The sequence below is a fragment of the Dufourea novaeangliae genome, unplaced genomic scaffold (assembly GCF_001272555.1).
Source record: "Dufourea novaeangliae isolate 0120121106 unplaced genomic scaffold, ASM127255v1 scaffold245, whole genome shotgun sequence".
In the NCBI taxonomy this organism is placed as follows: Eukaryota; Metazoa; Arthropoda; class Insecta; order Hymenoptera; family Halictidae; genus Dufourea; species Dufourea novaeangliae.
The window spans coordinates 15,295-25,747 of record NW_015374118.1 but is presented as its reverse complement, the minus strand read 5'-3'; the positions used below and the strand labels follow the sequence as shown (position 1 = coordinate 25,747).

The 10,453-nt window shown below is 37.6% G+C and overlaps 1 long non-coding RNA gene across 1 annotated transcript in view; it reads right to left on the bottom strand.

Moving 5' to 3' along the window:
* Nucleotides 1–2,724: 2,724 nt before the first annotated feature.
* LOC107191191 overlaps nt 2,725–10,453 on the bottom strand; it is an 18,219-nt gene continuing 10,490 nt past the window's right edge. The window contains exon 3 of the long non-coding RNA XR_001516274.1: nt 2,725–3,005. This is a non-coding gene — a long non-coding RNA (uncharacterized LOC107191191). The remainder of the gene's footprint in view (nt 3,006–10,453) is intronic.

The window sequence follows — 10,453 nt, the reverse complement described above, 5'->3', positions numbered from 1 at the left end:
AAAACCGAGGCAATCGGAAGCTTAAAGAGCGGGCGTGCGCACAGGATATAAATAATAAAAAACTGCGAGACTAAGGAGGCAATTTCAAAAATAAATATACCAATGGATTTGGAATTAAGTGCTCGTCATTTTATGTCATTACGCAAATTTCAATAAGTTGTAAAATAAAGTTATAACAAATTTTTTTGTTATAAACAAATTGTATTTTGGACAATTTGTTAACACTAGTTTATTGTACATAAAAAACCATGAAAGCCACCAATTGAACGTTTTTATGTATCTCCTCTGATTTTCGAGATAGTACTTCCGGGTCGAAACTTTGAGGGGTGGTTTCACCCCCTAAATATGAAAACGAGCCGCTATAAAAAAATACGTATCTCTTAGTTTTCGGTCCTCTAAAACATATCCGAAAACCAAAGCAATCGGAGGCGGACACCTAAAATACACTTGTACGTAGAGGTGGTGTTAGGGAAGATAGTTTTATTGACCATATGTGTGAATTTCTGTGGCGCTATGAGGTGAAGAAAAGTAGAAAAGATCCATTTTTACAGTTAGTAGAACACATTAAATATGTATATTTGACAAATTAATAAAATTTTCTTAAAAACCTGATCGAAGCATGTACCTTTGGTCATTGTAATTTCTGTCACCTAAGGGATGTTTTATATCTTATCTTTGTTATTTTTAAGAATTTGGATATCAAGAAAGAGTGGTCGGAGTAGATTGGGGCTAGTTCAGTTGGCGGGGAGAGGGTTTAGGGGAGGGGCTGCCGCCTGATTTCGCAGAAAAAAGATCCAGCTATTGAAGATGTCTCGGCGTTAAAGGATGAACTCTTTAACGCACGCTTTTTTTCTTTTTTAAATCATCAAACAAAATCACTCTTTTCATCCGCAGAATCTTTATTTGAACATATTTTTCTACAATACTTACATATGTAAGGGAAAAAATATAGAGTATGTAATCAAAAATATTGATTTTGTTGCACGTTTTATACGTAAAATGTAATTATTACTAACGCAGTGTGGTGGTTTTAGCTTATTTTATGAATTCGCGTTATGTTACAAAAGCAATATATTCTGTATAGAACACACAACAAATGCCTCTGCAAGAATGCACTTACATTAACGTCTTCTTAGTTATACGACTACTAAAAAAAAATATCACGGACATGACGCGACAAGAAAGAACTGACTGCATATTTATATATATTTTTAGTTCAAATGCATAGGCGTAACTTTTACATTGTTCTGTGTCAGCACCACAGTGAATAGAACTGATTGTTGAAATAACAACAATCATAAATAAAACAAACTTTTGAAAAGCCGCTTTTTCGACGCTTATATTTACCGATAAGTGTATGTAAATATCCACAATATTTTAGGCTTACAAAAATTTAGAAAAATTATTCAAAATTACGTTAAATTATACAAATACCAAAATAATAATTCTTTTATGCAATCATGTCTTTCTTGAAGTTACTTTTCATTGTCTGTGTTTATTCGAACATGTACGTTATGGTAACACAAATTGCAACACTGCCCCAGTTAACTCGAGTCTGCGCGTTAAAGGTTTAAGGCCCATTTAAGTCCCATTTAAGGCCCATTTATATATAACCGGGCCGTGTCCGTTCAGAGTGATCGGGCTTTGTCGACGCCACAGATGGTGGCGGACACCGCACGGATATGTATAAACTGTTACAAATGAAAATACCGTAACCAATTCGAGCACGGATCGGACATGGAACGGAAACGGAACGGTTGTGTATAAATGGACCTTTACTCCTTAAAACGTTAACGAAATTCTCATAAATATCTCAATCATCAAATATCTATTCAATCGAACCAACTAATAATTGTAGCCGGACTTGGAAGATTAAACTTTAGAATGTCGCGCATTCTACTGTACAAGGAGGGCGAAGTGGAATGCATTGTCGAACATAGTCTGCGTTCTTCCGTCGTATAATTAGAACTCTCATTCGATGGAAATAGTTGCATTGAAATAAAAGTAAAGACAAAACCGTGGACTCTACGCGCGATTGCTTTCTTCAAGTATGAATCACTGATTTCGCCAGAAGCAAGTTTTTCGTTTATTTTGTTTAATGCCTCACACTTTGCCCGTAACTGCGAGCGAAGAACATTGGACGTATTCTTCTCTCGCTGTAATTTCTCTTCGAGTTTCTGTCGTTCTGTTTGGTCTCTTATCGCAGAAAAGTCAATTTCATCTTCAGAAGAACTACCTGTATGTACGTCCCACAAATACGGAATTGCATCTTTCCGTAACCTTCCTGACCTGAAGAAGCTCCTTTTCGAAAAATGACGGCTACATATATATTTCCTCTTTAATTCACTGTTTGGCATTTCCGCCCAATCATCTAACCCACAATTTACTAACCACGTTATACATCGTTCACTATCGTTAACGGGAAAAGAATGAAAGCCATTACCATCAAAACATATTCGGTTGTTAACATTACAATTACGATATGAACACTTTCTGTAATGTAGTCTGCTATCTCTGCGATGCTCCATTACATTAAATGACATTTAAAATGCTTCTCAATGTACTCTGTTAATAAATTTAAAGGTACGTTACTGCATAAAACTCATACCTTATCAAAAACGAGAGAACGCTCGAAACAGTTCGCGATATTTATTCTAAACTTTTGCACAACAAATACCAGACATGACACGCGTACGCACAAATATCTGTACATATACAACTACAGGCTTCGTCAGAAATATTTCATTCGAAACAGAGTCACAAATAAAGCTAAATTTATGGGCTACATGCTTTTATAAATTCCAAAATATAGTTGTACGTGGAGTAAGAAATAGTATAATTAGGTAATTGTTTTTATAATTACAGAGCACACAATTTGATACTTCTGACAAAATAGAGGTCCAAGTTTGGGAAACGTCGCTAGGCGGTTAAGTACCAATGACCGCGATCCTTTGTCAAGAGCGCAGATGGCGGGGCGGCAGCGTAGTGGGTTGCCAACTTTATTGCTATAATGAACACGTATATGTAATATCATGTAAATATAAGCAAAATATTTTATTTTTCTATTGTTAACCCCTTAACGCTGGTGGCGTAACGAAACATTAGTTGTCCGTAGCCTATACGCAGTTAGAATTTTTCTAACAATTGAAAATTATTCAGTAATTAATGTGGAGGCTTTCGGATGTAGGACGTGTCCTGGAGAAATTATTTTGCTAACGTTTCGCAAGCATTGCAGCTGACTTCATCAGAAGGTCGAATGACACACTGATACTGGCGTGTGCCTTGTGGTGCTCCACTAATGTACTGAAGCTTGCTCATGTTGTGGTTCATTGTTTACCAATCAAAAGACATGTTTAATAGATCAGCTGAACAATTAAAAAAAACTAGAAGGAAGGAGCTCAAGATTGGATTCAAGTGATAATGAAACACCCTAACAACATCAACAGGGACACAGGCCACAACCTCTGTGACCAACCGACGCTGAAAGTGAAAGGAGGTGGTACCTCCAGTACCACCCCCTAGGCCTCGTGAACACGTGTTACACCGGAAAGCCTCAACTCTCTGAGATGAGAATTATTACTGCTATAATTTTAATTTTTTCATATAATTATTTATTAATATGTTTATATTATGTTAACGCTTACTTAATTAAAAAAAACACAAAATGACAACAAAATGCAATATATATATACTTTAAACATAAACTGTAAACATAAAATATTAGAAATTAACTTGTGTGCGGTACGCTTGAAAATGCTCGTCTAAGCACAAACAGACACGACGCCAGCGACATGTGAAAAAAGCGGCGTCCGTATGTTGGTACGCATACCAGTGTTGAGGGGTTAATACAGCTGTTTAATAGTGACAATGAACGCATACACATACATGTTATCGAATAAAATTTTCATATCATACTTCATTTAAGAGATCCTTAACTGAACATTTTGTTTATTATTTAATTACTCGCAAGAAATAAAATTATATGTAACAATTTCCCAATTGCCAGAAGGTAATTTTCTGTGCCTACTAAGATTCTTCTATCACGTTATTAGGGTAACAAAGATATAAGAACGAATCAAAAGGGATCATGCAAAAAGTAGCATTACTAAAATGTGCATTAATGATGTACGTAGAAGTTAAGTGGAAGAATACATACTATCGCGCGACATGTCTTATGAGTATTATACTCATCCTTTAAACTGAAGCATCGCTTTATTTTCGCGCTAAATCATGTTACTAGCACAGACGAGATATATGAATAGACCCGTCACCTTACGAGACTTCGTGGCCTTAGGAATCTGTAGTCATTAGACAATGGCGTAGTCATTAGACAAATACGCACCCTCTCATTGTCACTAACATTGTAAGTAGACGCTGAGTATAGACCATGGACCTAACGGACAGAGCCTAGTTCTGCGGGAGCACGCCAAAAGACGGAAGGGGTATCATCCTCTAAATGACTTTCAGCCATCTTGTCATACCAAAGCAGTAGTGCACTCTACAGCCGGGTTCAAGAATTAAAAGTGGCGTGCTTGGAGTTAAGAGACCAGCCAAGCGTCCAAATGACGCAATATGTTTCACATATTTCAACGTATCAATTTAGTCAAGATCATCTAGAGTTATTCTTCTGTTGCGTGAAAAACATGAGTAGAAGCAACAACAATCCCACAGCGCGTCAATTTAAAGCAGCATTCAAAAACTTGTTATTATGTACTCAAGTGAAAAGTTTAGACACGGGAAATTGTACTGCAGTACATAACGTACCAATTTTGTATTACTCTTGTGCAACTTCGGCAGAAGTAATTAATTTGTCTGCGGAACAAACTATATTTGACAAAAATGTACAAGAATTTAATAACAATTCAATGAATTTGAAGAAGCAAATGAACTGCTACTACAAAATGATTCATTGTCTAGCGTGGAGGGAATACAATCGCATTCTGAATTCAAGGACTGAGTTATTGTGTACATAGGTGAGTGGGTTGTCAAAAAATGAAAACAAATTATACGCTGTACAATATGTATAGACGTTTTAGAGGAAGATAACCCTTCGGAACTACACAATTTAATATCTATAAACTGTTATATCATGTAGTTTCACAACCTCTTTCCGTTGCACATTGTTCTTTTACTTAATTAATTGCACATTTCATTTCTTCGAAACCATAACAAGAAATGTTGACAGTCAGCGCAACCACTGACCCACTCGCGATTACCGAGAATCAACAGATTGGAAATACTTAATTGACAACATTCTACCAGTCAGAAAACCTAAAGAAATCCTTACGATTTCATACAGTCACTGGGGTAATATAAACTCTCGGAAAAAGGACACACGGCTGTCTCTTCTTATTTCGGCAGTCGTGTTTGACGGTGCTTCGTCTTATCATTATACGCGGCGGCGAGCCAAATGACAACGGTCACTCAGCTCTACGGTTTCTGGTTTCCGCGACGTTTTCCTATCTTCGGCGACGCGACCTCGTGAATACGTGCGGCCTAACAGGCGAGTCTTCTAAGACACTGGACCGCGAAGTGTAACGTCCGAGACGGCGGCCATTATGTGTCATGTTACCCCGCATTGCTCACGTGTTCTGTCCACGATCCTCCTAGGACTGAGAATTCACCTTCGTCTAGACACCAATGCATCCCCCGCGGAATTCGTTTACGGAACCACTCTCCGAGTACCGGGCGAACTCGTGTTGCTAGAGGACTTCTCACCTAACCCGCAGGTCTTCGTCGAAGAATTTCGACAGTACATGCGGGAAGTAAAGCCTGTTCCCGTGGAACACCACCACAAAAAAAAAAGACTTTCTTCTTCAAAAACCTACACTCTTGATCACACATCTTCCAGCGCGTCGGTAGTATCAAGAAGTCCCTCGGGTGTCTGTATACCGGTTCACATAGGATGATGAGGCGCATCTCAGACAAGGTGTTTGAAGTGGACATTAATGGCACGCCACGCGAGGTGTCCATCGAAAACTTAAGCCGCCATTTTTCATACCAGGTAGCTCCCGGAGCTGCGTGTATATCCAAAAAAAAGACAAAAACTGTATTTTTCACGTCTAATGTCAAGTAATTTTTTGTAAGGCAACCCAAGCCAAAAGGCATTCTGATTTTTGTCTACTACTTAGTAGTTTGTAAGCACTATTGTATTTTTATACTCGTTATAGTATTTTCTTTATTGTAGTGTTATATTATCTATTATACTTCTATTTTTCGTTAACACTCGGGGGGGGGGGAGTACTGTGGTGATTAGCCCTAAGAGCAATCACAACGCCAGCGTTTCTTTGTACCGCTTACCCTGCGAGGAGAAAAAATGTTGCCTGCAGATGTTACAAGATTTCCAAGATAAAATTTCGCTAAAAACACGCTTTTTCGCTTTTTTCAACATGTTAATAATTTGTTAATAACTTTGAAGCCAGCAAAAAGATGCAAAGTACCGTACGGTATAACAGTGACATCATTGAATTTTATAAATAATGCAACATTAATGATTGCCGAGAAATACTAGCAGAATCGTGGTCAGAAGTATAACTCCGGAACATATAAAAAAATGCGTGGAAAAACATTATTACGGGACCCACATTAGAATATCCAAATAACGAAGAAACGGATTTGAAAGAAGAAGAGTTGCTTCAACAAGTGCAAGATGCAATGAATATAATCACAAGAAATGAAACCACGGAAGAAAAAATCAGAGAATTTCTTTCAACTTGCGAAGAAACGGAAAGCAGAAACATAATCCAGACAGAAGATGTCCAACAAAAAGAATGAGAAGAAGGTACAAATGACGACAATGAAGGCCAAGATAACAAACAAGAAGAAACAGTTTATCGAGGTGAGCGTAATGACAATACAGAATACAGAAGAAGAAGGGAAATATTTATTTACACGTTTGCAGTACTACAGTTCATTAGACCACCTGGGCCAACTAAAATACTCGTTGGATTAAAAGACTTGTACAATGTAGTCAACACAAGAACACATACAAAGTGGGGACAATAGCAGAAGGACTTGGAAAATACGTACATAGCAAAGGAAATTAGGACCCTCGAAAACTGCAACAAGTGTATTTAAAATTACTCAAAATTAGTACTTATACGTTGGAAAATTTAGGATATTACAATAGTGCAGTAGATGATGTTGAAATAAATATATCACAACGTTGTATGTTTTCAAGAATGAAAAATTAGACGATATTGTTTATCAAGCTATTTGAAGAAAACCGTTCGCTTTAAAAATATCTACATATACAGTATGTCCTGTTTAAATGAGAACAGTTAATATTTCGTACTTCAAAAATTCACATCTAAAATCATTGACATTCAAAGTCAGTTTACAAAATTCATTTCTTTTCCCTGTTACCTTTTACACAACTTGTGTTGTTCACAATGTAGATTGATGAAATACATTATCAACGAGAAAAACCTTTTGTCGGTCAAAATTATTTGCATTTAGTGCCTTATAGCTTAATTAATAAGATTTCATAGCACTTAAATAGCTACTTTTAGTTCGTTTGTATAAAAATCAGGGAAAATGAAAGTTTCATCTAAATTTTTTTAATTTAACCAATTATTTCTTACATTTTCCTTATATAAACAAAGTCGGAAGAAAGAAAAATTATTTTATTAGATTATGAAGAATTAGGGAAAATTTATACCATTATTAGATAATTAACTAAACAAATTTCTATTGATTGTATAATTATCTGCTACAAGGCATACAATAGCGGTCATAACTTTCGGGCGATCAGTGTCTATTTCGATTACATACGTCTAATACAATTGCTATCTTTTCATTGTGTTTGTTTTTTTTATATAATACACATGTATGTGTGACTTTCGCGCTCTCGAAGTTCGGTTGCCAAATGTAAACAAAACACAAGTTTCTCAGCACTTGCTTCTCCTGAGCCACTAAGAGCAGCGGACATTAGTTTAAGACGATCGGTCGAACACAGAATATCTCACAGATTCGTTTGTCAGTTAGGTGCAGAAATATTAGAACCAATAGATAGTGAATATTTTCTTGTTTCAAATTCATTTACATAGGACAAAAGTATAGGTAAATCTCGAATTTTGCTTCCTATGAAAGGGAACAAGTTGTAATGCTGAAAAAACAAAATAAAACACTTGCTGAGGCAGCAACTATTATCAATAGATCGAAAACTGCTTGTAAGCATGCATGGTACAAGTTTTTAAAGATTGGTGTATGTTTTGAGCAACCCAAAAGCGGTAGACAGCGGAAAACAACACCAAAAATGGATTCATCGTTTAAGCGAGAAGGATCGTTTTCGTTCTGCTGTTAATTACTCGCAATCAAATTGTTGTAAATAAATAATGAATAAATAAACTATTATGTAAAAATGTACCAATTGCCAGGAGGTACCTAATTGTTTATGTGTATTATGATTCTTATGTCATAGTATGGCCTAAAAAAAAACATAAAAACGATTTAAAAAAGGAAAAAAAAGGCAAAAGTCATATTAAATGTCGAAGTATTTCCATTATTTAATTTGACCCTTTATTACCGTTATATTACAACTCTTATTGTGGCTTACCAGATAGATAGAATTGCAAATTCCAAATTTTCGTGCAGAATATAAAAGTTTAGTAGCCGAGGAGAAAGAATATGTATTTGGAGGTAAAAGAATCAAAACCAAAGGGAGTGTATTAAATCCAGGTTGAGTATTAAAAATTAAGGAAGGGTTTTCAGATGACAGAGAGATTCCAGTACAAGAACAAGAAAAGATTTCTATTAAAATGAATGTCCGGTACTATTAAGGAGCCTCTGTGATAATATTCTTTTAATTGACAGCACACCATGTATAGTATATCCTTGGTTAACTTCGTTCTTTATCTACAAGGAGGATTTCCAACCTTATTATGAAAAGTATATTAATGACCCGGACAATATCATAATAGTTGAAGAGAAGGGTAGGCTTGAATTTCTTAAGACTCTACCTGTTTGAACTTGTATTCGGTCGGCCGCTTCTGTTCGGCTCCTCGTGCGAAGGCCGTGTATGTTTGTGTCGCGGCGTAGGGGGGACGGGGACATCCGCATTCTACCTGCCGCCGTGACCGTGAGCGTCGACCGAAAATCAACATCGTGTCGCGTCAAGTTCACTTCGATCGCTCGACATCAATTCAGTTCGCTTTGTTCTCTTCGACCGCGAGCACGTCGTGAGCCGTTAGAGCCGCTTCTTGCGCTTCACTAACAATTTCCGAGAGTTGTGCCGCGAAACCCATCGTTTTCCGCGCTCTCGAAAACAAAGAGAGAAACCCGTCGTTTCTCTCCTGAATTCACGCGTCGCGAAACCCGTCGTTTCCGAGCCGTCGTGATCTCATCTCATTTCCCAGTCCCGTTTCCTTCATCATCCACTTCCCTTCAAGTGGTACTGCGATGATGGAAGCCACTCTTTACTGAGTGATCTCCTCCGGGACTGAGCAGCCCTTGAAAATTCTACATAATTTCGTCTGCATCTTTGTCCGTGTATCGTCTTCTCTATCTCCGTGAAACGCCGGATTTACGACCCGCGCGTCCGCAATCAACACTCGCGTTAATTTCTCTCACTGTGCGTCCTCGTCGGGACGGTCCCGGCATCCCGCTCGGATCGCGGTGACCCTCCGCGATTCGAACGAAACACTACCAAATAGTCCCTCAGCTAATGAAACTAAAAGAAAAACAACCTGTCATGTTATTCTCATAACTATGCTTAAGGGGGGAAACTCTTTCAGGGCCAACTCCGAATCGATCGAAGCGCTGATGTAAACAATCGGACGCTAAAGAAAACACATAATCGATCATTGAAACTGTAGGGAGCGGATACTGCCGTCTCTCTCCCTCCGCAGTGTCTCCTTCTCCCGCAAGGAGAAAGAGGCGCGTGCATCGCGGCGTTGCCGCCTGCGTGCGGCAGAACCATCTTGTTCGCTGTCGTTACAGCACGTTCACGTGCGAGACTCTAATAAAGTCTTTCTTATATACACGTAGCATCATTTATTAACCTCCGTGCTACAGTAACTGGTATGTACTATCCCTAGCGTCCCGGCTAATATACTATCCCGGCTGATAACACAAATACTAATTTTGGAGGACGCACCCGTAAAGGTGTCAATAATGTGTACACAAAATTACAAGATCTTCTGAAACGAAATATTTTGGGAATTGGTTGTAATGCTCACATTATATCAAATGCCATCAATACAGCATCAAGTTCAATGTCAATAGATGTGGAAGTAATTATTACAAATATATATTTATATTTCAATCGATTTACAGTACGGGTAGCAAGTTTAAAAGAATTTTGTGAAGAGGCTGGTGTTCAATACAAAAAACTGCTTGGTTATTCCAAAGTCAGATGGCTTGCTTTAACTCCAGCATTAGAACGCGTTTTGCAGTTATATGATCCACTACGTTCATATTTTTTAAGCCTTGACAAATGTCCTACAATTTTGAA